At 43.1% G+C, this 26,254-nt stretch overlaps 1 protein-coding gene across 3 annotated transcripts in view; it reads right to left on the bottom strand.

The window, feature by feature from the left end:
• The window catches only part of HVCN1 (hydrogen voltage gated channel 1), a 246,810-nt gene extending 221,145 nt beyond the window's left edge, over positions 1-25,665 (bottom strand). Inside the window, exon 1 of one of the 3 annotated variants that reach the window (XM_086943025.1) lies at positions 25,426-25,665. The gene's annotated coding sequence lies outside the window, so the exon portion shown is untranslated. Of the gene's footprint in view, positions 1-14,818; positions 14,935-25,425 lie in introns of those variants that run through there. The other 2 variants (XM_086943022.1, XM_086943024.1) reach the window with 2 other exon arrangements.
• Positions 25,666-26,254: the final 589 nt, after the last annotated feature.

Raw genomic sequence — 26,254 nt, forward strand, 5'->3', positions numbered from 1 at the left:
TTTAGTATTTGTCAGCATAGTTTTCAACCCTGTTTTATCCAACAGTTTATAATAAAACGTTTCTGCATCACTTGTGTTAAACCCTGAGAAGTACTGGAATTTCTCAAAGAATGTTTTCGAACTGCTTTTAGGTGGAGTAGCACAATGTTCCCATTGGTTATATTTAAAAACATTTCTAGGTTGTGCAGATTTATGTAAGTAATGGTCTCCGTAATGTGTGAAGCAGTACATCTGTTCATAATTAAACGAACCATGTAAATAATCATGTTCTGTAAATCTTGCTGACAACACTAAATCAGACATCATATTATTTATACTTTCAAAATCCCAATCATCAGAGAAAGTACTTGGTTTTAGAAAGTCACTTAATGAAACCTTGAACTGGTGATGATATTTCAGGATTTCCACCGAGCCATATACTTCATAGTCAGTCTTGTCCCATACTACCCCGCCGGGTATTGGAATGGCTGTGACATTTACTGATGATAGTCCTCTTTTCTTCATGTGAGATGATTTGTGTGGTTACAGGACTAAGTTGATGTTCTGACTTGCTGTGTCCATTGAACTGTATTTTCCCTCAATGATTTTTCCCAAACAAAGTACCATGATGAGCCAAAGCAGGAGGAAAAATAAACCTAGCCCAAACCAAAACTCTAACCATGGAGAAATAAGGTAAGTTTCCTTGAGTTGATGAAAGAGTTCTGTTGCTTTTTCTTTAAAAGTCTTTCTTTCTGGTCTCACTTCAGTGTCGTTTTGATCTTCAGAAAAGGTATCGAAGTTGATGAAGTAGCCAGAGGCAGTTCTGTCAATTGTTGGAATTTTTTTCTCAATTTGTCTTTCGGTAGCACATTCTGATGCCACATCATTGTAGACTGGTGTTTCATGACGAACTGTTTCAATCTGTGTTTCAAGAGGCACGAGTTCCATGACATTATTGCATAGTCCCTCTCTGTGCACTGCAGGTTTATCAAATGTGATTAGTCTTTCATTTTGAACCTCTTGGATTGTTGCAAATTTGGGTATTCTGTTGTTTCTTGGGAGTCCACTTGGCCTACTGTTGATTATAGGCCACATGCTTGTGGTTTTACCAGGTCGATTGATACAACTCGGTTCTCCTTTTTACCAGCAAGAGGCGGTAGTACTACTGATCTTGTTCCTTTGATTGCCAAGACAGGTACTGCTTTTCTGTAAGAAGGCCCAAATTCCTTCTTCACCGCTATTTTCTCTCTGACTAGATCTCCAATCTTTGGAATCCAGACAGGTCTTGCTGGGACAGGTGGTGTGTCTTCAGTGGTAGTTGGCTGTTGCTTTAACTTTATGTTGCTTAAGGATTTTCTTGTTTCATTCAAGTCCTGTAAAACAGCCAAACGATCTTTGATGTCAAAGTCTTTATTCTTATCTTTTACCACTGAAGCCTGACTATCGAGGTCCTGAATATGCATTCTAATTCCGAGCAATAGTTCGTACGGGCTGAAACCTTTTAGAGAATTTCTTGGCAAATTATTTAGACTAAGTGGACAATTATTAAATGTTTGACCCACCCATCACCCGAACCTTCGCTGTTATAGATTGCTTTATGTCTCGGTTTTTTCTTTCCACTACACTGTTCCCCTCAGGGTGTGATGGACGAGAGTATCGCAACCCAACGCCCATACTGGCCATGGCCTCCTTATAAGCTCGAGAGCTGAAAGCAGGACCCTGGTCAGAATGGAACATGGCAATTGTGTATGTGCCGATAAAGACTCGCAGATCTTTTATAACAGTTTTGGCGTCAGCCGAGCGCTGGGGCCACAAGTTTTAGTCTTAAACGATTAATAGGACGCTGGATTGCATATAGACAGCATTATCCTGTCTATAAACGGTAACTGGGCAACAGGCTGGACCGGTTCATTACTGCGATCTCTGTCACAGTCTGGACAGTTTTTCACATATATTTGATGTTGCACGCTCATCCCCGGCCACCAGCATACTGATTGTAATTCAGTCAGACATTCCTTCATCTGTTTGTGCCTTGGACCTTCACCCATGTGTGCGTCTGCTATTAATAACTTTCTCCGGTTTGTGTTTGGAATTACCCTATCCCCCACTCCAGGGATTCGAGCAAAAGGAACAGAGTTTGCATCAATTACGTATGCATAATTGAGTGGATAGTTCACGGGTAGTGCTGCACAGTCGCTTTTTAAGGACTTTTTTACTGCCAGCATGGTTTCCCCGTCTATGTATTTTTCTGAACGCTTTTTTTTGTGGCTACGGAAGCCGGTTTAGTTGCTTCCGCTGTGGCTGTAATAGCCAATGAATTCCCTGCAACGTGAACGCCATCACGTTGAAGACTCAGAGTGTGTATCACGTGAGTCTTTTGTAGTTCTTTCTGTAAAAGAACTACCTGTTTCCAAAGCATTTTATGCTTGATTGTGGCACCTGTGTCATCTTTGTAATCATTTTGAACCCAGCTCTGCAACTTATTATTGTAAGAGTTGACGCAAAAATGCGAATCGCACACGATTAGTGTCGGGAATTCACGTTCTGCATTTTCAAGCGCCGTCTTTAAAGATCTAATTTCAGCTCGATGAGCCGAACAATTTCTCAGTGATTCAGTTTTTGTTATTTTCGGTCTGAATTTACCGCAGAGCCAGCGACCTTTAACAATCGCACAGGCTGCATCGTAGGATTTATTTTCTACGTTATAATGCTGTACAAATCTGTCTGTATAGATTATACAGGAGTATTGTTGTAGAGGAAGAATTTCGATTGGCAGAGGATATTCTTGTTCATAAGTTAAATCATTCCGTTTTTTCATGTGCGGGGCAAAATAGTATTTCACGTCCTCCGCGCCAAGAGAATTTACCCACTGTATTCATTTCGGATCCAGTGACACTGTGGGCAGGTTTACTGGGCTGAATAGCGCCTCGAAGGCGGCTTCCGCAGTGAGGACATTGATCCTTTTGCCATGTGCTAGTTCTCGTTCTTTAGCTATAGCAGTTTGCACTGCTTTCACAGTATTTTCTGTGAGACTGAATGTTTTTTCTGCTTGTGTGTACAAGTGAGATTTGTAAGCTATCGGTACCCTTTCTCCCTCATTAGAGGTCAGGTACGTGAATCCGCATCTTCCTGGGATGACTCGGATTACAAGGATTCGTGTATTGTCACGTGTATCTAATTTTGTTTTTGCTAACATGTCTGTTTGCAATGATCTCAAAATTTCTGTGTGTTTTTGAGTCCAGTTGATTGGTTTAAAATCAGGTTTAATTAGTTCGTAGAGAGGTGTAACCCTCTCCGCATAATTTAGAATGTAAGTTCTTCCGAAATTCAGGAAGCCTAGAATTGACTGTAAGTTCTTCAGCGTTTTTGGTGCTTGGAGTACAGCGCACTTCTCTAAGAAGTTGTCCGCTAGGCTTTTTCCTTCATTTGATAATTCGTATCCTAAAAATAAGACTGTCAGATGGGCAATTCGAGACTTTTCAAAGTTAAATTTGTAACCCTCTGCAGCGAACCCAAGTATTATGGTGTTCACCCTTTCAAGTGAGTCTCCAAGTCGTCGTCTGTTAGATAGATGTCATCGACGTAAGATACTGCCTCATCATCATATATTTGTAGTAACTCTGTTACTCTGGCTGAGAATAGTCCTGGGCTGTTCTTAAATCCCTGTGGGAGCCTACAGAAATTTTTCTGTGACCCCATTACTGAGAAAGCGGTCAAGTGTCTGCTTTCCGGTGCAATATTTTGACAAAAGAAACCATTAGATATGTCTAATGTCGTTTTATATTTTTTGCGAACTATGTTATTCATTAGTGCAGCACTCTGCGAATTTTGTACTGCAAATGTTTTGCGACATGAGTTTAGGAGTCTGTAGTCCAAGACTAGACGATATGAATCGTCCGGTTTGGAGACAGGAAACAAAGGATTGTTCATTTGAGAGGTGCATGTTTCAATCACCCCCTGGTATTCAAGTTGATCTAAAATCTCCCTGACCTGTTTTTTAGCTTCTTGCTTAATTGGATACTGCCTTTGTGCAGTCGGTTGACTTTTTAACTGGATTTTGTGAGGAGGAGAGTCCTCATCCCATCCTACATGATTTTTATATAATGCTGGTGCCTGGGCTACTGCCCATTTCCTCGCATATATATATTTAGTATGAATCGGAATGCGATTCGAGAAGGCAGGCATAATCATGTCTTCACCACGAGGGCACTCCCTGACAAACTCCGGGGGCGAATCCTTTTCAGCTAACAGGATGTCATAGCCTTTTGAGAGTTTATCCCAAAATAGACCCCTTATTTTCCTAGTCTTATCTCCCTCTATACACAGTGTTATTTCGTATATCTTATGAGGTTCGCTAACTCTGGTGTCGGCAGTTTCTACTTGAATGTATTCATTCGTGTCCACTGTCTCCAGATGACTCATCAGGATCTTGCGAGCTATGGTGATTTCTGCTGCACTGTCTAGCATTGTCTGTGCCCACTCCCCGTTTTTCAGCTGTGTCCTCAGTATTCTCAGCATGTTCGATTACTCTAATACTGGCTACCTTCTTCCTTGGAAATTGTGATTTTTTACTTTGAGCAGGTTCCTTGTCTTTGGACTTGGTGTGCTCTCCTGAGTCAGACCGCCCTCTTCTTTCCGATTTCTGCGAAAAAGATCGAGAGGGACGTGTATCAATACTTTGATATCTATCAGGCTTCTTCAAGTTATCCCTATTTCTAAGGGTATATCTTTTCTCAGAGGGCTCCCTCTGGGGAGACTGGTGTTCTCGAGTCGGAGTTCTTTCCCTCCGTCGAGGAGACCTTCCTCTGGACTGGAAAACTTTTTCCTTGGGAGTAGATTGTTTATTTCCATCCTAGTTCTTTTTAGAAGTGTTTGAATTATTTTTAATAAATAATTTTTCAGGATTTTCGAGTAGTTGGGGTTTTACTGGTTTCCCACCCAAGCTGTCTCTACCTAATTCTTCATAACATTTTTCTATAATTCTGGCAAGCTCAATTGGTTGATCTATTAAATCTGTTTCCTTCAATTTCTGGGGGATCGCCACAGATGCTGCTTCTCCTTTTATATTGGCTAGTAATATAGCTGAGACCTGCTTGAAGTCTTTCAGTAATTTCATACCAAGAGTTAAAGCAGGTTCTGGACCGTATTCATTCTGAATATGTTTTAGCACATCTGGTATTACCGCCATTGACAGAACACCATGTGTTTTTGTGTAAATGGAAGCAAAGACTGTACCCCAAGTGTCACAGTCCTCCACGTGTGGTGCGACCCCCATTGGAAAGCAGATGGTCAGAATTCTGTGTTTCTCAATAGGGGTAGTATTCGGAAATACTGCCTCTATTTGAGTAATTTTCTGCGCTAACCAGAAAGGAATTTGTTCCCGTTTTATGGGTGTTTTACCAAGACATGATTGTATGTTCTGTGGTGTAATTTTATTTGTGTTCCCCTGATGAGGGGTCAGCTGTGGTACATTAACAGCTGTTTGGACTGTTGCCGTCCGCATTACATATTGGACTAATTGTCTATGTATTTCAATTAATGTTTTTAGCTGTGCTAAAAGTTCTTCTTTAGACATTTTATCAATGTCCGGGTGTGGTGTGTAGCTGGCTAGAACCTGCCACGTTGCTCCTGGTCTACCTAGTGGGCCGAGCCTGGTAATATGATCATTGTGTTTTAGGGCGCCTTTAAACCAGAGCAGGTGCTCTTGGTATTTTAATGGGATTTCAATCTCCTCGAAAGGAGCGTATTCATCCGGGGGATCCTCTATTTTGTTATAGTGGAACTCGTGTGTTGCAGCGTTTGCCGCTGGAAATTTTATCCATGAATAGAATACCTCTGTCTGCCGATATTCGTGTGCCTCTATCACGAAGAAGACTGTGCCACCTTGTGTGGTCAGTCAATTTTCTATAAGTTTTGACGTTATAGTTTTTCTTATGTTGACCGGGATGATTATTGCACCCGGTTCATTAACACCGGCGTCCCGTTGATTCGCATCTACTGCGGCTTCAGCGGTCCCGTTGTCTAGTACTGACATTGTATAAATGAAAGTTTTTCAGGGCAGGTCACCAAGGAGACAAAGATTAGGTGCACAATATTTTGGAACACTGTATCCTTCAACGTTGAATAAACCAGAGCTTTACATAGGAATCTCTTCCTACTAAGTTCGGGCGGATTTTAACCTTTCACCCACTCCAGACGTCTATTGGAGTATTTACGGTAGAAAGGGTCTGTGTGAAAAAGCACGACTGAGTTACTCTAATGTCTTGCGTTAGTTTTATCGCCTTACCAAACGTTGGGCGCCATGTAGTGTAGTTCCTATTTTTCCTATAGGCCCTGCGTATTGGAATAACATAAACAGCAGTATAGACGTAGAAGTGCGGTCTTCCAGGTCTCTACTGACTATGTTAGACTTAATTGGGTTTGTACCAACTAGCTCAGAGGTCACTGGAAACTTTCTTGACTGAATAGGAAGTGATCAGCTCCCCTGGCTCAAACAAGAAGGGATTCAGTTTTCCAACAACCGCATAAACATGACAAGTTTGCTCCTTAGAATAAGAGTCAATCTCTAGAGTCGTGTGAAACAATAGACAGCTATTTCACTAAGTCAGTTGTGCAAGAATTACTTTAAGCCAGGATGCAGAGAATAGAGAGACGGGCGTTTTCAATAAAAAGGTATTATTTATTGAACAGTCTTTCTTCTCATGCAAGAGAAATGAATTGCCACAATTGCAAGACTTGTTATTATAAAAAGTGCGTACAGTAAAAGGAGTATTGCGATATAATAATACTGTAAAAGCATCGATATAGTTTCTTAGCCATACGATAGTTAAAATGAGTAAAATATATACATTCATATATACATTTAGCTAACGTCCTCAACTGGTGCTTCTAACTATGCCTACCCCAGTGTACCTGACCTAAGCCGAATACTTGGGAGGGAGTAAGTAAGTAGCCATTTAAGTTAAGTTGGTTTTGCCAAGGCTTTGCTTCAAGAATTCTCTCTAAGGGTTTAGTCAACACCGTACCTCTGGAATAGAATGTTGGAGGTCTAGTATCTCCTCTCAGGACTCGATATCCCAGTTACCCGCAAGGGTAGGCTGGAAACGCCAGAGCTGGATTTTCTCGGCAGGAGAAAAGACTGCGTCTTTCTCAGCGCGTCAAGGAGGAGGAGGGGCAGCGTCCGTGGGCTTCTCACATCTGCTGGGCTCTGCAAGAGACATCTGTTCTGCTCCTGTATTCACAACCACCACTGCTGTGTTTGCTTAAGGCAATGTTGGTATTATTTATACCTAAAAGGTGCCTTGTTTGACGTAAGTTTTTGGACATAAGACGTCAATAAAGATGTCACTAAGAACCGGTCGTTCTTACAGTGCTCATTAGAGTTCTATTAATAATCAAAACATAGCAAGCGGGGCTTTCCCAGGTTGCTGGGGTTTTATCTGTTGAAAGAACTCGGTGTGTAATCTAGGAATCGAAGATAGTGGCTTCTGCTGTGTCATCTACTGTAATGAGCTGCAGAGGCGAGTTTCTGAAATATGGCTCTGATCGTTTATGCCATTATAGGGGTATGGATTGATTATAGCCGTATAGGGGCATAAGGTCACAATATTGATCGGGGTCCTAGATAGAACACGACAATTGGACCAAAGCCAGAGGACGTGCACGGTCTGAAAATCTTGCAAGGCCTTCTTGCACATGTTGGATTTGAGGAGTCAGGCCTCCAAATGTGAGTAGACTCAAATATCCATCTTGCAAAGGGGACCACCTTGGGTCTTCTCCAAATGCACAGGTCAAAGATTACCAATGTATATTGAGGAGAAAAAAAAGAGAAAGCTCTTGCACTGGTTATTCTGGAAGCTTCCAATTTTTAAAAAACTATATGTTTGTATGCTTACTGGCAAAAGGGATATGAAAGTAACTGTCTGGAAAGCCTGTGAAGTACACCTAAACTCTTTCTAGTTGTCTGACATGTGCTGTAACACAAGGATTCTGACTTGTTGCCTTTTTTATCCACTTATTTCATGCTTGTCCAAAATAGATTTATTCTCTTCCTGAGGTCCTTCCTTTGCTACCAAGAAGTAGCAGGAGTATAGACAATGTGTTTCAAAACTTTCTCAATGGACCTTAAATCCTGGAGTAATTGCTCCTTCCAGACGAGCCAGTGAAGAGGTTTGAAAGATGTTTTAGGAGGTATATTTGGCGGAGAGCCTGTGAATCTAAGAAGCTACCCATTATGTACATCAGCAAGAAACCATATATCTTGGTATTTCTTGCCACCACTGAACAGGATTCATAGAGAAGAAAGTGGGCATTGTCGGTTTTGAATGATGGTGCACTTCCTGGCAGCCACTAAACCTGAACTAACCCTCTTTATCCCGGTTGATACTGGATCTGAAACTGCTGCTGTGGTCCCAGAAATCTGTTGATCAAAGCTCTAAGGAGGGGACCAGGAAATGTGCTCTTTTTCTCTTCTAGTTCCACCTAACTGAGAAACTAAGACTTTCTTTAAGCCACTTTATCATCAGCATGTGAACCATAAAATCATGAGTCCGAGTAAGGCAGGTCAAATAATTACAGCTCTCCATTGAGCTTCACATATGTAAAATGAAGGAATAGAGGGTCTTTGCAAGGACAAATTATAATTGTGTAATTGTATTTATTTGCCACATACTACCCCTGACGAGGTGCTGAAACGCTTTTCGGCGAGTAGCATGCTACTTTAGAACCCAAAATCATTAGTGGTGGATTAGTATGGGAACATATGAGTTGTGTGAGGTGGACCGGTGAGTCTGTTATTTGGATTGAATAGGATAATGGAGGGATAGAAGAGGGAAGAGTCTAAAAAGTGTTATTTTGGAGATCATAGAAGTAAGATGAGGTTGGTGAGAATACCTATGGGCCAAGAAGTATGCTGCATCTTTGACAGGTCTCATTGTCACATTCAGCCATGTGCTCCACCACCTGCCGAAGGGACCAATCGTGTCTCCCTAGAAGGGCTAACACCTTCAGGAGGCAGCCCAGGAAGTCCAATACTGCGTCCTTCATATACAATCAATGGTGTGCCGCCTTTACAGTGCAGTCATTACCACACATGGCCTTTACCACGCAGGTAAGTGCATAGTTATAATTTATGTTATTTAAAAAAGGTTTGGGTGGGTAGAGTAAAAGGGAGCAAAGGGAGAATTTAGTGTTTAGGGATGGGTAGAGGTAAAGGTGGTAAAAACGATTTTTGGGTTTATGGGAGTATAGAGATAAATGGGGTAAAGGTGATTTTAGAGTTTAGATGCAGGTAGAAACATAGGGTAATAAGGATATTTGTATGGTACAGGACGGGAAGAAGTAAAGGGAACTTAGGGGTAGGAAAAAAAGGTGGGATTTGGGGTGGTACCCCCCACCTCCCCAAAAAAATTACATATGTACACAATAAAAGTGGGTTTGAGACAGAAACAGACAGATAGATAGATAGGAGTGGTAAAGACCCACAATGAAATGTAACGTGTTGTAAAGGTCAACTCCTTCATATCCGCCCCCTTCCCGGAGAGCTGGAAGCACGCAGAGATTAGCGCCCTCCTGAAGAAACCCACCGCAGACCCCTCAGACCTCAAGAACTTCCGCCCCATCTCGCTCCTCCCCTTCCCTGCAAAAGTCATCGAGAAAACCGTCAACAAACAGCTGACACCCTTCCTGGAGACGAACGGCTCCCTCGACCCATCGCAGTCCGGATTCCGAGCGAACCACAGCACCGAGACCGCCCTCATCGCGGCCACCGACGACATCCGGACCCTGCTGAACAACGGAGAAACCGCCGCCCTCATCCTGCTCGACCTTTCGGCTGCGTTCAACACGGTCTGCCACCGCACCCCGACAACCCGCCTCCGCCACGCCTGGATCCAAGGAAAGGATCACCTCCTTCCTCTCCGACAGACAAGTCGCACGCAAGCACAACCTCAACATCATCTCCTACACCGACGATACCCAACTGATCCTCTCCCTCACCAATGACCCCACCTCCGCCAGAGCCAGCTTCCAGGACGGAATGAAAGACATCGCAGACTGGATGAAGCTCAGCCGCCTGAAACTGAACTCAGACAAGAAGGAAGTCCTCATCCTCGGCCCATCCATCTCCGCCTGGGATGACTCCTGGTGGCCCCTGCTCTGGGCCCCCCACCCAAGCCCACGGACCAAGCACGCAACCTGGGCTTCATCCTTGACTCCTCCCTCACGATGGCCAGGCAAGTTAACGCCGTTACCTCCTCCTGCTTCAACACACTCCGCATGCTCCGTAAGATCTTCCGCTGGATCCCCACTGGAACCAGGAAAACGGTCACCCAGGCCCTCGTCACCAGCCGTCTGGACTACGGGAACGCCCTCTACGCTGGGACCACCGCCAAACTACAGAAAAGACTCCAGCGCATCCAGAACACCTCAGCGCGACTCGTCTTGGACATCCCCGACACAGCCACATCTCCGCCCACCTGAGGGACCTGCACTGGCTCCCCGTCAGCAAAAGGATCACGTTTAGACTCCTCACCCAAGCACACAAGGCTCTCCACGACTTGGGCCCCGAATACCTCAACAACCGCCTCACATTCTACACGCCAACCCGCCAGCTCCGCTCCGCCAGCCTCGCCCTCGCCACCGTCCCACGGATCCGCAGAACCACCACCGGAAGATCCTTCACCTACCTGGCGGCCAAGACGTGGACGCCCTCCCCACCCACCTACGACTCACCCAGGACCATCTCTCCTTCAGGATGCAACTCAAGACCTGGCTTTCCGAGCAGTAGCAGCCCCCCCCCCCGTGCCTCGAGACCCTAGCGGGTGAGTAGCGAGCTTTACAAATACTCTTGATTGATTACAAATACTCTTGATTGAAGGCATTGTATTACATGGTTGGTAAAGGCATGCATGGTAATGGCATGCACTGTAAAATCGTACATCCAGAACTCATACACTGACTGTCAACACATTGCTCTTCCTGTCTGAAGACAATCAGGGGTTCTAGTGGATCATTTTGGTATAAGAGAAGTGGTCTGTCAGAAGTTCTATTTTCTGTCCTACCTCAGGCAAGGATGTTTAACAGATGCAGTTTCAGGAGTTCACTCTTTGAGGCGGGGGCCTGTCGCCCTCAAAATCGGACAATCCTGGTGATAGAGTGTCTTAGAAATCACCAAGAGAGTTGGTTTTAACCTGTTCCGTGCTTACCTCGCAGGTGCTGCCGTCGGCCGACAGAGCCCCGCCCACTCAATAGAACGCCCGCACCGCGGTGGAAAAACCGCTGCGGTTAAGGTGTTAAAGACTGAAGAATGTCATAAAGCAGAGTACAGTGATGCGGACAATAAAGTACGTCCTATGACATTTCAATGTTCTCACACAGTAACATATCTGACATTCAGCTAGTCCTCACCAAGTCCCAACAGTGGATAAATCTAGTTTTTCTGACAAATAACATGCCAAATAAGAAGTTGCCTGCTTGGGAACTAGGCACTTTCACCTAAGTTGGCCAAAGATCCCATACAGTCATTGCAATTCGAGGGCATTGAAGGAAAGAGTCAAAATATTTGCACCAGCTTTAAGACGGAGTATTCCCTGCAGAAGAAGAGATTACCTTATGGCCCCTGTATGTCTCACACTCACAGTATTTGTTGTGCTATATGGACTCATCGCATTCGGTGCTACTGAACCAAATCTGTTGCTTCACCTCTTTTTTCTGGATGCTGCCTCTTGAGCTGAGCTGCATACTCACAAGATGAAAATGACTACATGTTTATTGGAAATATTTTTTTAAAAATCTTCAAGCCAAAATTTAAAGTCAGCTTTTGAAAACAAAAGATTTAGGGGCTTTCATGTCTCAGTGATCTGGAGAGCTATGCCGGCAGAAGCTTAGACTCCTGGCAGGGTCGCCTAAACCGGATAGGTCAAAGTGTAGAGACCGGAAGAAGCGCGATCCACTGGTCTTCTAGGTTAGGCAAAAGGACAACCTTGTCCCATTAAAAAAACATTTGTTAGTGAACCATCAAACATAACTTCTGCAGTCTGATGCATATGGTTGGTAAAACCAGTCCATAATAGGCAATGGCATTTTAGGACTGTTCAGGCAAAGTGGTGACCATGTGGATATCAAGGCACTACGAAAAATACTTCTCACAATACGCTGGTCCACTCAATCAATGAGTTTTATAGAGTGCTACTCCTCACCCCTGAGGGTATCAGGGCAGGGAGGTATCTCTGGTCTCAGTTGAAGAGCCAGGTATAGAGTTCTCTTATGAATTCCGCCAGGGAGGGTGATTTTCGTAGATGCTTACTGTCAATAGTGCCTGCACAAATATCCCCCTCTACAGAAATGATTAATGGAAGCTTTCTAGGTGGCCTGATCCAACTGGACAATGAAAGGCACCTACACAGAGATATGTATGTGGCCTTTCCATGTCCCAGAATGTGGCCTTTTCAGGTTCCCCAGCCACCAAGTCTGCATGTTCAGTGTCACAATTAGGTTAAATGGGTGATGTGACGATACACAACTCATTATTGAGAATGAGGCTCCATTTCTTGTCCAACGACTTTTGCACAGGTGCCATTGAAAGCGTGGCAGCCCTGCATATATGTGCAGAACACACAGCAAAATTTTCTGGGATCAAAATGTTGCTGTGGGCTTTTAGGTACTTAAAGAGAGTTGAGAGTGACCCTCACGGTGATCAGAGCCTCTTTTAAATTTTACAGGGTAGTAGTTGACTGCCCTTTTGTAGTCAGACAATCGCGTGTGCAGAGTACCAGACCAGTTGGAGTATCAGTCAGCTTGGGGCTTGCCTGGCTAGAGAAGGCTTCCTCTTTGAGAGCCGGGGAGGGACATGCGCAGAAGGGCCTTCTTGAAAATGGCCTCTCCTTGTCAAATGACACAAAGCAAGCTCTGTGCATTTAAGATAGCACAGGCTCTGTTCTTTTTTCAGTTATAGTTTATATTGTCACCCTACCTTTCACAATAAACGTAGAGTGCTTTTTTGTCCTTAGGTACCGAGTGCTTGCACTTTCTTAATTTCAAAGCAAGAGTGCCATCACTTCTCATCAGGGCTGAAATACTTATAATGGAAGTGGGTCTGCACTGCTCAAGAACAGACAGGTCCTCTGGAAAAGTGAACATCTTTACTGCTCTGTTTCACTTTTAAGGACTGTATCCATGTAAGAACTACAATAAATTAATGTATCACATAAGTGAGTGAAATGACACTTAAAGAATCAATACGAGAACACGGTATTTAGCGGAGTACAAGTGTTGCCTATGCTACACTAAAGGCCACAGGCTTTTCATCTGTTGTAGTTTACCATTGTCCTTGCGTGGTATGGCAGCTACACACTCGGCCAGGAAGAGAAGTGATCCCAAATGAGGCGAGCTTGCGGTCTTAAGCATCCATTTGTTTTTTGACTAGGGTTGGCTTTTAGGGCCAGATGCATCAAAGGGTTTTGCCCATTCTGTGTCTATGGGAAAATGTGTTGATGCATATGGCCCTTAGTATCTTTATGGTAAATGTATGTACTACTTTTAAAACGCAAATACAAGAAATGCGATTTAAAGAAAGAAAGGAGTGCATTTTCAAAAAAGGTCTATTTAAAAAAAAAATCAAACGAACAAAAAGAAATCATTCATGAAAATCAATAAACCTGTTCCGAGCTTCGGCTATAAAAACTGCTTTGAAAAAAAAATCAAGATACTCTAGGTTTAAATGTTAACTATATGTTGCACACTGCATGAAAACTGCATTTCTACTCTTTCAAAAGTACACGTTTAAAATGATCCCCATTAATTTTATACTAAAGCATACTCAATCCTTTGTGCGAGGAGTACAAATGTGATAAATGAGTGCGTGTATGCAAAAATACAGTGGGCCATTTCACAAAGGTATTTTCGGCAGAAAATACCTCCATTTAAGTTTGCTAGGAATTCAAAAAAGCATTACTGCCTGCAGGAAATCGAAATACCACTGCGGATTTCTGTATCACGAGTGCAGTGCAAAACTCTGTAGTCAAATTCCCAGGGGGTGGAATGGGGCAGGATTTGCTTGGTGGTTTGAGAAACTCTGCAAACCTATGTTTGTGGTCATACTCAAACTTTCATCTTACACTTTCCCAACCTGAAAATAGTCGTACATGTAGGGCAAAGGCTCACCATCAAATTTGGGGGGCAAGAATTTTTCCACAGGAAAAAAACATTTCCCCATGGAGGAAAAAAAGAGCACCTTTTGTAGAATTCTATGCTCTGTAGAATTTCGCACAGCAGGACACCATGGGAACCATTACATAATATTCCCAAATGTCTGTCTGGCAAACTGCTCCTGACGCAGCTTTCCTGGCCTAATTCTAGAAAAGTTTATTAATAGATCAACTCCAACAAGCATTGGCAATGCCAATAGGTCTGGCATTAAAGGAATGGTGTATGATAATGTAAAGCATTACAAGTAAATAGCATAGGAATGGATATTTATTTGTGTGGAAGCAAAGAATTGTCGAATAGTATGGATGTAGGTTAAAATGTCAGGTGAACGTTTCAATTTAAAGCCAGACCTAAAAATACATGTAGGTTAAGGACTACACTCCTCCCACTTGTGCTGCTACCAGTGAAAATAATATATACATTATCTTGTTATCTAAGACACCTTAATAGCATTTCAATGTTATGTGTGTGACCCTTAAAGTGCAAGCTCAGGCAGCGGGACAAATAAACAAAATGATCACAGCAGTGTGGAGGGCAAGTACTTTCTTCTGGAAGTACACACCTTCTGCCCAATAAAACACATGTACTCCCAGTAAGTAGGCAGAGCCAAAGCCACTCTCCTGGTAATACTCACAAAGGTTACTGGTGACGGCTGCACAGTCAAGTCAGAGCAAAAAATGTAAGCTTGGGCGGATATGTGAATCTCTGCCTCTAAGTTTACTTTTTTTCCAGGGAAATAGGCCCAGTCTGTCCCAAACAGAAGTGCTTTTACACACAACGTCAATGTTGCTATCCTGAGAAGGAAGTGGTCGCTCATTTCACTGAACAATCTGCAAAAATGTCAACAATTTCTTAGTTTCTGGTAGAAAAAAACAGCCTGGACTTAAAAAGGTATAAATGTCACGGAAGGATCACTGCCTTGTAACCTAAGAAACTATCTGACCACCGCCAAAGTAAGTGACTATAAAATGTTATGAACCAGGTAACTATGAGAAAAATATCATCATCCCCAGGCATGCACATATATTTGTATCAAATCAAAGTACCGAACATTCTGGCTACCTGTGTCTTACAAAATGCCTTCCTTGTGAAAAGTTGTTGAATTCCCCACGTACTCTAATTGGATTTGATATGGAAAAAAGATCGAAAACTTTGTAAGTGATAAGACTGCAACAACTTTAAACTTGCTTCCATGACAAGAATTCTTATTACATTTAAAATCATATCTAACCTATATCCCCAGACACATACCTGATGAAGAAGTCATAAATCACATTGGACCAAAAGCTATTTAGACTTCATCAACCATAAATATTATTTGGACAAGTTTCTTCTCCTCTGGTCAACTGTACATGGTCTCTAGGGTACATCAGAATCTAGCACTGCTGCCAACTCAGATACAGGCTATTAAACTTATGCTCTCTTACCATACATAAGTCATCGTAAGGGCATTGGCATCTATTGCGCCTACTGACAACAAAATAACACAATCCTCAAACACATTTTCCCTTCCTTCTCTGATTTTCTAATGTTGACTTGAAACCTCTCAAATGTACTACATAATTTTAAAGAACCATTAAAATATATTAAAATAAAGATCCCAGCTTTCATTTTTAAAATAACGGTGTAATATTTTGGAAATTTGAGAACACACAGGAATAGGCCAATAGAAAGAAAAACAACAAATAAATGGGCTTTTCATCAAGCTATGACAGTGAATAAAAAAGTTGCATGCATTTCATATATATTAGTATTTAACTGTGCTGATCTGCACGTTTGTGTGCCTGGTGTACCAAAGTCTCACAGTGGGCTGCTATGAAATGATATTCTACGGTACTTTTTCACTTACATTTAATTCTGATATTAATATAGCGCTTTTCCCCATGGGGTATCAGAGCACCTTACATTTAAGAAAACACGAAACCAAGGTATCTAATAATAAATCAAAGAAACATCAAGAAGCACTTGAAACTCTTGAGTTCATGCTGCATGGTAAATGGTACCAGGGAAAAGAGAGGAGTAGAAAAGTAAGGCATCTCGGTTGACAGAATGAATCAAATTGCTTTCCACCTGTTATTGAAGAAGGAAGACATAGTATTGACATACTTAGGTGAGAGTTCAACATAAGGGGTTTCAATTCTTTTCGGGACGGGCTATGTTTTCCTGGCATCGCAGATCCTCAGGGAGAGGGACAAGGGAGTAGACCCAGAAAAGATTTGCTTGGAGCCACGTGGTATTGGAATCTTTTAAATTCCAGCTGAACTCCTTTGCTGCTGAAGTTTGCGAAACTCCTGGATACATTTAGGGGGGAGGAGAGTAGCTAGGCTACGTCTGGGGGGTTTAAACGCAGCATAGCCTTCAAAATCAATCATACAATACAATACAAGTAATATAGCATATCTGCAAAAAGGCAAGTGACAGAGTCAGACACCCCACCTCGCATCATAGCCTTCTGAAGCAATCATGCAATACAAGCAGTCTTGCATATCTGAAAAAAGGCAAGGGAGTGAGTGAAACAGCCCACCTCGCAGGATCAATATAAATTGACATTTGTATTGTTTGTGTATATTGTTGATGTAACTTTTATGGTTTTATTTTGAACCGAAATAAAGAAATAATAATGTTAAAAATATAAAGTTCAGTGATTATACACAATACATTTGTAAAAGAACCTTGTCACAATCACATAAAGTGTGCAACCTGATATGTTCCCACTCTTACCGGGGTACCTTTTTTTAGTAATTTAACAGTACTTTCTTGAAACTGGCAGCTATCCTCATATCTGCAAGTCTGAAGTCCAAGTTTAGTAATACTTAAAGGCTACTGAATTGATAAAAGACTGTAAATAACAGTTTCTGAGAAGCGATAACCACATAAGATAACAGCTTCAACCTCAAAGTTGAAAGATTTCTTAATATATTCAAAGTAAACAATTACCACATTTTCCGCATATCTTCATTGTTATATGTACATTGAAAGATAACATTCTGAAGGATAATCAACAGGAGCTGGCATTAGTGCACAATGGATAAATGCATTAATTGAAATCGGTGCCATGTTTAAGTAATGTTGGGTTTATTCTTAACCTCATGCTACTTTCATTTTGAGTCCTTGATCCATCCAAGAATTCCCCTAAAATAGAGTACCATAGATATCAGCTGCCCTTCTCATTTATTAATCTAAAACTTTCTTGACAAATTACAGTCAACCTACTCCAGAATAGCAGGTGTTAAAACGCCTGTGTGCACTAAAAAATAAAAAATTAACTTTCTAGCAAAGTAGTGCAGAAAGCTCATTTTGTGCATCTTATTTGTAATATAGGCTCAAGAAGCTTCGACTTGGTCCACAGCTATCTACGAGACTGCACAGATATGGAGAAGGTAGTCTAAACCAAGAGAGACTAAGGGGCTTATTGCGATGTCGGTCAGAGTTGCCTCCGGCCCACACCATCTCGGCTGTAATACAGGCTCCTATAGATAAATGGGGATGTGTGTAAAACCCTGCACCCTGTGGCAGGCACCACCACACAGTGCAGAGTTTTACAGGGGGGTACCCTGGGTACTCCCTCGACCACCAACTGTAGACCGTGGAGGCAAGGGGGCTTTGCTATGGACCCCCAAAGTCGCTTTCCGACAGACTTTACGTTTCAGAAAGGCTGGCACAGAAAGGTTGTGGGAAATCAACATTGTAATCCCGACAGCAGAAACCCCGTCCATAGGAGATTCCGGTGAGGTTCCGACTGGCAAGAAGACTCCAAGAGCCGGTCGGAACCAAGTCAGAATGACCGATAGGTTTACGTTCTGACCGCCGACATTGTAAAAGGGCGGTCGGACCGCAAACCTACTGTGTCGGTCGGAATGCCTCCGACCACGGTCAGAAAGCTACTGAATAGCGGTCGGAGGCTTTCCGACTGACATCGTAATCAGCTCCTAAGTGTCAAACGTCAACACTGCACCAAGCTTTCGGACTGACTGATAGCACCATGTAACTGTGAAGACTCCTACAGATGTTAGATGCAAGGGTTTCTACAGAGTGTATGCTCTCCTTCAAGGGTCTCGGCTCCTTAGTGTGACACAGGCCCAGATGTAGCTTACTGGAATTAAGATGGGCTTTCTTTATTGAACACGAGTGATAATAGTGTTGTTCTTTCCAAACTGCTCATGGAAGTGATAATTTAGAACCTTCCCCTGGGGTTTTGTCTGGAGTGGAAATGTGGATGCCTCACCAGAACAGCGCTTGGGTTCACCCTTCAGAAGCAGGATTTTGACAAGCAAACATGGCTGTACTTCCCTGGGCCAGGGAGTAGGAACGACTGCTTTGTGCATCAAGTAATTGCAGTTGGGAATCTACAGATATATTCTGTCAAAATACTTCGTGGTGGTTGTGCTACAACCCCACACCCAGGTCCGTACACTTTGGCATTGTGTGCATAGTAGATTCCCACCTTCAGGAAATTAGGTGCATTAGTGGTGGTTGGGCTGTTAACCTGTTACGTTTTTGACAGTGGCACATACGGTTTTCCCCTGGTTTATATGGAGTTTCTGTTGAGCTTTCTAGTCTGTGTGCCTAATAAATCTTTATTGGCCTTTTCCTTCCAGTGGGATGTGTTTAATATAAATGTGTATTAAAGTAGTCGGCGTCACACTTTCCTGCATTTTTGGGGAGCCGAATCTCCGAAAAATGATAGAAATAGAACTTCCCACCTCTCTTTTTGTGTGAGAAAAAAAAGGAAGAAAGAAGAGAAAGTGAGTGGGAGCACTTGCATGACCATCTTATGCTATGGCTAACCAAATACACTATTATACTCTAAGCAGTCCACCACGTGTTTCTTTTACAGAAAAAAAACATGCCCCTCTAAAGAGGATGGCAATAGCACTTTGCCGCCCTGACTTGTCACAGCTTTAATTTGTTAGACGGAACTCCATTTATGCTCAAGGAAACTTTCAAAACCTAACAGCAGAATTATGTTCTTTGAACGTTTTTATCTGTGTAATATTTCATGGTTTTTATTAACTGAAATAAATGTAGCTATCTGTCTGGTAGACAGTAAGTAAGGGTAAATTCACGTCTTCCTGAAGGGAGAGTAAGTACATTGAGGTAACCCTGTTTTGTAAGTCTCCATTTGTAAGATTGAGTGCTTACTATTAATGAGCATGGATAATAACCTCAGTTCCTCTACATATGATTTTTGCCATTTCATGTCTGGCCCGACAGGCAGCAAGGTGTATTGCTATAAATGATTAAAAATATGCAAAATGTGTGCTTTGACTCCACCCAAAGAAATATTCCTCTCTAACCTCACGCTATTGAGTGTTTGATGTATTATTCGGTCTCTTGTGACGTACATTACGTAGCAATGCATGAAGAACTATTTTATATCTCAAAAATACAAAGATTCAACATATATTAAATTATTTTTCTCAAACGTGCAATGTATATGAAAAGCAATGTTTTTGCGTTTTCTCGGCAGAAGGCTTTTAATGTGTGCTTTAGTCAGGAAATGTGTGTGAAACACATCTGTTGACAAACCTCTTCATGCACAGAGTACGATCCAGCTGCTTTAAATAAAACACGTAATGGGAAAGCCAAAACATCTGGTTTTAGTATGGTTATGCATGGAGACACTGCATTTTACATTTGCAGTTTACATACATTAACGTCAGACTTACTGACCTTGCCACTACTTGTTTGTTTTCTGTGTATAGTTTGGGGTTCACACATTGAAATACATCTTTGTCGGTGGAAAGAGATCTAGAGGATAACTCCACACACCAGCAAATCTGGGAAAAGTGTGCTGGTGTCCACCAGAAACCTCTGGAAAAATAACACCAAATAAAAGACTAAATTAAGCAGTTTCTCCCACTTGAAGAGTGTTAACTCGCTCTTTTTGGCAACTTCACATACCACCAGGCTAAAGTTATCGTACATTTCCGATCATTCCCTCAATTTGTCTATTAGAGCGAGTGGAGACCATTCACATCAAACACATCCTTTTTCCAAGATTTCTGGTCACTTTAGTCAGCAACTAAGGAGGATTCAAAAATCTTATTCTGGGAACTCAGGGATTATCTGCAGTGAGATGTCCCGATTGCTGCATCACAAGGTGAAGAGGGGGAGAGATTCTATTGGATCCAGCACCAAGAAACCCTTGGGTGTCAACTTCCCTATACAAATACCCGAATCCTCAGTGTCAAAACGAACCAGGGATTTCTGTACCAATCTGGACCTGAAAAGTAAACACAGAGGTTCCTCTATGGGCCAGGATTAAGAAGGGTCAAGCTCTTGTCCACCCCTCATCCACGTTTATGTTACTGTTGACCTTAGCGCCAAGAAACCAATCGGTGATAGTGCGCTTAACAAATACCTTAATAACAATAACAACAACAAGTAGGAAAACCTGGAAATTGAGGGATATAAGAAGATGGCACCTTAGACATAGGTTAGCAGTCTAGCATTTCGAGGCAGTCAGTGGTTCTGGAAGAGTAGCCGTTCAAGTCATCACTTGAACACCTACATAAGAGGGCTTGTAGAGCAGTCAAACCATGACTGGACATTTGCACTTTCCTAAGGTGTATTCAACACCGCTCCGGTTCACAAAATGGTCTTTCCGTCATGTTGGGTTTGTTCTCCCGTTCCTTTACCCCCTTCGGTACGGATTATACCTGCTCAGTTAGTCAGGTTGTTCCTGTTCTATTTTATTGCTTCCTTACTCTCATTTTACTGGCTTCTGTGTTGTTAGCTTTCACCTGATTGTTGGAAATGTCTACTAGTCTTCCTCAACGATCAACACAGCCCCACAAGTGGTAGAGGTCAAGACAAGAGGGATACCAACTGTGAATTACTGTGAGCCTTGCTATTACATGGTTTTCCTACTGATGTGCTATTACCCTGAATTTAAGGTGTGGATGTGCCAGTATGCAATGTAAACTTAGAATAATCTTTAGCAAATGTGATGTCGCAGAGTACTTTGACAAATACTTACCCAACTAACAAGCAGTACCAAGAGAGAGGTCTCCGTATACCTACCTTGGAAGAGACGTCACAACAGCTGTCTCTCTCTCCTCATTTTCCCACTAACTGTCCACAATGTTAGGCCATTTTTCAACATTTACGACGGCAATGGAGAGGGTAAAATTCATGATGTATTCAGACTCATCTGTCTTTACTAGTCGATTTCCAAGTAAGGAAATCTATCATGCGTTTGCCCCAGTTTTAAATGACTGGAACTCAAATTTTAATTAATGGCTGTGGGTCGAGCAATAAAAACATGGTCCAGCCCCATATATTTTGAACAAGTAGGCTTTTATTTTCTCATTTAAGCTCCACCTACCATTTTCTTCTCGGTTTTCAGAGGCCTCGGTTGGCTACAAAAGCACCCAATAGGCTTCTACCTACCACTGCATAGAAAAGAGTGACATCTACCAACTGGCCATAAGTAGTTCATATTGCTCATTAACACTAGGTCTCCATTTGGACAAAGCCCAATTGAGATTGCTAATGCCAATCTGCACTTTCTTCTGTTTGCAAGGCTCCAAGGCCCTTCCTTTACAATCGTTTAGGCCCAAGGTGTTTCCTGACTTCCATCTGCACCTTATTCCGTAGCATATCTGCACCCGGGGTTCTCATTAGGAACAACTACTGTATCTACTTAGATAGCAGATGTGCGGTCCATATATAACATGAACTAAATAGCAATTTTTTCTCTTCAATGTCCTCTTTTGATGAGCTCAGAGAGGAAGCCTTCTCCACCCACCCTACGCAAAAAAAAACCAGAATTGTAGGGGGGTGGAGGGGAGGGAGGGGGAACGGGGTGCTCACCGTACCGCAGTGAGCAGCGGTTTTCGTTCCTCCGACTCACCTCTTAGTATTTTTGGTGCAGGGCACAGGCCTAAAGAAGCATTCTTTGGCTACACTGAATAGAAGGGTGTGTGAGAGACAACTGTGTTGGCATATGAGCAGGTGCAGGTTTGTTTGCCTCAGGTGTTTCATGGCCGTACTGATGTCTGTTAGCAATAGAGCAGTGACAGGGACAACTTCTGGTACCTATATTCTAAAGTCAGACTTCAGATGTTTCCTTCGCAGAGTTTAGAACGGCTATTCTCAGTTGTGAAACTCTAAAATATTTTGCATATAATGAAACACTGGTGTACTTCCTCATTTTTCCGATTCTGTGGTTGATCAAATTCTGCTCTTATCTGCTTGATATATATTCCTGTGACAAAGGAGTGACGAGGTGGTAACGAAAATGTACGCTATGTAATCTGAACAAAGGATTTGGTTAATCTGTAAATAACAAAGGTGCCTGACTCACTCTCTCGCATATGAAGGATTGTGAAGACAAAGTCAGATCTGTGCCAGGCACTATCGACTATGTGCCCCCCTTATAAAAATCAATAAATGTTTATTACAGATAACTACGCTATAAATATTACAAGGGCAAAGGGATATAGAAAAATAAAATATTGCAGGACGATAGTAACATATATTCTACTGTATCTCTGTATCCCTAGGGGCACCTCCTCGGCTAAGGTGGAGGAGCGTCACCCCACAAGAAAAATAAAATTAAAATAACAAGGTTATAATTTTTTTCTTCATTATTGGTTATGTAAAGGTGTGGGCTGGGCCGGGCTGCGCTTCATTCCGAGCTGGGGGAAGAATGGTGGCACTCTCCTAAGTGCGCATGAGGGTTTGGCCACCCGTCTCGGGCCGGCCAAACCGTCATGCGCACTTGGCATGTTCTTCACCAGGCTGTGATGTACAACCCGGTGGGGAACATGCCCAACCTCCCAGTCCCTCTCCGAGTGCCAAACCACGGTGCTCAAACCGCGGAGCCTGGATGCTTCCTGTTTCCTTTGTTGAAAAGGACGAGGAAAGGTGGCCGCCGGGAAGGTAAGTAATTTATTTTCCCTTTTCTTTCTTTTTTTTTAACCCTCGCCTCACCACTACTGCTCAGTAGCAGCCGCTACTGTCTAAGGGGCAAAGGGGGGAGGCCCTAAATTGCCTAACAAGAATTGACATAGTAGATGGGCCCCTCAATATATGCCCTCGATTTGATCTTATTTTTAATTTGTACCGTGTTTTCCTCAAATTTGTCCCCCTTGGTGACTGCCTGGGTCACCTTTATGGACGGGCCTCACACAGAATGAGTTTGCATTCCAGCCCTTTTGAATCAACTGGGAAGATGATATGTAATAGGTTTAAAGGAAAGCTCAAGAATGGGCAGCATTCTCTCACTAAACACGCCCCAAAATTGGCATAACACGCACTTAATGGAGCACTGCTTCTTTTGAGCTCTGCAATGGTGTTTTTAGTCTCTCTTTCTCTCTATACACACACACATACATATATACACACACATACATACATACACACACACACACACACATTATATATCTTCTCGTTTGTATATTTCTATGCATCAAGCACAAAGTGGAAATTGCACGTGGTCTGTTTCAACTACATCCAACTATAGAATTTAAGATGTTACTTTTTTACACTGCAGCTGACCTTGGTTGTTCTATAGACTGTATTCATGTGTACAAGTCACAGAAGCGCTCACACCCTGTTGCTGTAATAATTTCGCTTACAGTGAAACGTTCTTCTCAGAGGTTTATAGGATACACCCTCAAACACACTCATCAGGATTACTAATGTATCATTTTAGAAAGTTACCCTGCAAAAAAAGTTTACTTCGGACACTGCATTCAGTCACTGGCTGACCATCAATTTTAAATAATTTCAATGAAATACTGATTGACTGCATAGTGGCTCTAGCTGAAATCACTTCGCGTCTAGTTGCACATGCATATTCATCGTTCTCTCAGTATGATCTCACATCTTGACTCACAGTCATGCTCATCCTTACGGCGCCACTGAATTTAATGGAGCGTCAAACTTGGAAAACCTTCTGTTGAAACTTTAACTTTCTATCAAAAATACTTGTGGACTTCTGGACCCTGGCGACAGTTGAGATTTGTGTGTGCACTGCGGTAGAATCTACCCCTGGGCACTCAACTGTGCTGTACCACTTCTATAGTGCTTTCCTATCACCGGGCAGTCCCGTAGATAAATACTCTGTTGTTCATTGGTTAGAGTATAAATGATTGCTCTAACTCGTCAACATGAAACATCCCCCACCCCACCCACTTGTTAAAAAAAGGGGGGCCAGAGATGCGGGTTTCACTCTTGCACCGGCGAACGTGCAACTGCGCTTAAGCATGAAGTGTAGGATGTATGCAGCAACTAAATTCAATCCCATGTAGGCGCTACATACTGTGAGATGACCGCTACACCACTATCTTGTCCAGTGTTTAAAATGAGAAAAATGAGTGCCGGTACTCTTAAAATGAGCTATGAGTGTAGCAAGTGGGCGGGGCTCAGGACAAGACATATAAGACACTTCTACTATGTGGCGGAATACTTATATATTCTTTATTGCGCACTCACAGCAACAAGCAGCAATGCAAAGCATTTCAGAATGCCCGTTTAAAATCCCTCCCTGGTGTCTGGATTCTCTCCCTCTTCTCTTACACACACACACACACACACACATACAAGCAGACAGTCACATAAAACACTCAGGTGGGATAAAGGCCATTTACACCCCTTATCTCCCGTGCTTTCTTAATTGCGGCTATTGCTGCTGTCAGAGGGATGCCTATTCAGTGTGTGCACAAATACACACCATGGTGTGAATGTGATTGACAGCGCAGGGCCTGAATAGACCCTGCTATGTCCAACACTTCATGGTGGTGAACATGATGCAGATGAGCCCTACTGAATCGTTTGAAGGTAGCTCCGCTTGGGCTACAGAGGCGCTTTGGCTGTCAGACAGCCTCGTTCGTGCGCGTGAACCAAAGCAACAATGAGCCTACCTTTGATGAGTACCGGTACTCTCCTTGGCAGCGGAGAAGTGCCGGTACTCAGAGAGGTAAAAAATATAAGTGCGGGTACTCAGTACCAGTGAGTACCGGCCCATTTAAAGCACTGGTTATTCCTGTCTATTTAAGCGTGGGTGAAAACGAGCCTCCCCAGCCGACGCACTTTATATGATATATGCGCAGCAGTCCAGCGCCCCCTGGAGTGACAGGGGTCTAGCGACCCCTGCGGTTGGCGCAGCGCTACAGCAGGACAGGTCAGCGGCGCAGAGTTCCGCGCTCGTCCACCGGTGAGCTCCGGGACGGTTGACCTCCGCGGCGCCGCAGCAGCCCGGACAGAGTGACGGTTGACCCCACCTCTCACCTCACGTGTCGCAGCTCGCGAGGGACGAGTCTTCTTACAGGTAAACAGCCCTCCGCGCGCTGGCCCTCCGCGGGTCTCCCGCTGGTTGTGATGGCCGCAGAAACTACACGCCCCCTGCACGGAGCCGCCCTCCGCCTCGTCTCCTCCACAGCTGGGCGGGCTCCCGGAACCCGCCGCTCTCTCGCCCTCCTCAGGGATGCGCTGCTTTCCGTTTCCTGGATCTGAAGGAAGCTGACCGTCCGCATTCCTGCCTTTCCATATTAATTAAACACTCCGGGCCACGAGACTGGTATTGTTGTTTTTGTTAAGTGAATGTAATGTCTCGCACTATCAGCAAAGCCAATTCGACGTTCCGTCTATTTTGGCGGGAGCCCCTGATTAAACAAGAAACTTTTCGCGCTGAAAACATGCTATATTCCAATGCAAATGAACCGTTGAAATTTAATTTCCTTCAATTTAATTTCAGGGAATGTGTGAGTCATTTATATATATGTTAACGAGTATATCGTTTCAAGTGTTTCCACGCCTGCACCAGCGTACACATGGTAGAAACTGTAGTGCCTTGTGAGCCAGTGATGACTGAACACTTTTGGTTCCTGATCAACCTGTAGAACTCTAATGTAAGTGTTCAGGTGTGGGGAATATAATTCATGTTTAGAATGTTGAGTTCACAATTACATGCAGCCAGGGCCGGTCCTAGGCCTTCTGAGGCCCCGGGCGAAAGGGAAGATGTGAGGCCCCCCTAATTGAATATTGCGTCACAAGAAGTGACATCACAGAAAGTAACATCACAGTACTATTGATCTTATTTGGCATCACTGAAGCTAAC

Source organism: Lissotriton vulgaris, chromosome 11 (assembly GCF_964263255.1).
Source record: "Lissotriton vulgaris chromosome 11, aLisVul1.2, whole genome shotgun sequence".
Classification (NCBI taxonomy): Eukaryota; Metazoa; Chordata; class Amphibia; order Caudata; family Salamandridae; genus Lissotriton; species Lissotriton vulgaris.